This window comes from Drosophila persimilis, unplaced genomic scaffold (assembly GCF_003286085.1).
Source record: "Drosophila persimilis strain 14011-0111.01,24,50 unplaced genomic scaffold, DperRS2 tig00000572-arrow-pilon, whole genome shotgun sequence".
In the NCBI taxonomy this organism is placed as follows: domain Eukaryota; kingdom Metazoa; phylum Arthropoda; class Insecta; order Diptera; family Drosophilidae; genus Drosophila; species Drosophila persimilis.
Window position 1 is genome coordinate 3,427,681 of NW_020825321.1, and position 1,050 is coordinate 3,428,730.

Genomic DNA, 1,050 nt, shown 5'->3' on the forward strand with positions numbered 1-1,050 from the left:
ATTTTCAAAAGAGAACGTTCTGGGGCTTTTGCACTGCTTAAATACGAGCTTACCGATCTTAAAGCTCGGCTTCGAAAGCTCTGTTGCGATGCGCTGCACAGCACTTACGGCAGCTCAGCTCAGCTGTTCCCTACCTCGAGCTTGCTTGCACCCACCCCAACTATACTATGCCCTGCAGCGCTAATTGGCCCAAGGTTATTGCATCCGATATCCGAGCACCATAGCGATAACCTATTTTGAATCGGTATTGTCCAACCGCAACCGTTACATATGTACACGTGTCTGGAAAAAAAAGGAAAAATCTATAAATCGTCGAAAGTAGGGTGCACATGCCAAGCTGCCCCAAAAATTAAGATCAGTGTGCCGAAAAGCCGAAAAATCAGTGATTCTCCAAAGATAAACCCGGTTTCAAGCCCCAAAAGGTAATTACATAACCCCCCACTTTGACATGTGGCTGATAAAATTTTCTTCGCCAAAAGGGGTCTGAGCTTTGCCAATCGATCTCGGTTTCTCCAGTGTAATTCAATATTGACGAAAGTTATCCAACGGAGGTCGAACTTCTGCCGCACAACGGAAATTTGCGATCAACATTATTTTGACCTTGGCAGAGGGCATACAGTTGCCTCTGGAATTCTATGTCGTGGCCTGGATAGGCACAGACATATCCATATCGGATGTTCTTCAAGGAAAATGATTGACACGCACACACACACACACTGAATTCAACCGTAGCTACTATTGCTATTATTATTATTTTTTTGCATTTAAATTTTTGTATATTATAATCTAATCTAGGAAACATCAATGCATGCAGGCCTGTTGCAGCGATGGAAAACCAAATGTAAGCTACCACTAAAGTAAGAAAACACCGTTTGATTATAATTTGATTTGTTCTTCTAAACTTTTCTCCTCTTTATATATATATAAGAAACCCCTAGAATTAAGTTGCTGTAACTGTAGATAAATAAGATATTATGAAGATTTGAGGTGATGCTGAGGATGGGTGTTAGTTGGAGTGAAGTTAAAATATGAAAATACACTGAAGATTGA

At 40.7% G+C, this 1,050-nt stretch overlaps 1 long non-coding RNA gene across 1 annotated transcript; it reads left to right on the forward strand.

Moving 5' to 3' along the window:
- The first annotated feature begins 294 nt into the window (after positions 1–294).
- Positions 295–841, forward strand: LOC113566126. Its single transcript, XR_003408950.1, has 3 exons — positions 295–422; positions 480–728; positions 796–841. It is a non-coding gene; the product is annotated as an uncharacterized LOC113566126 (long non-coding RNA).
- The last annotated feature ends 209 nt before the right edge of the window (positions 842–1,050 follow it).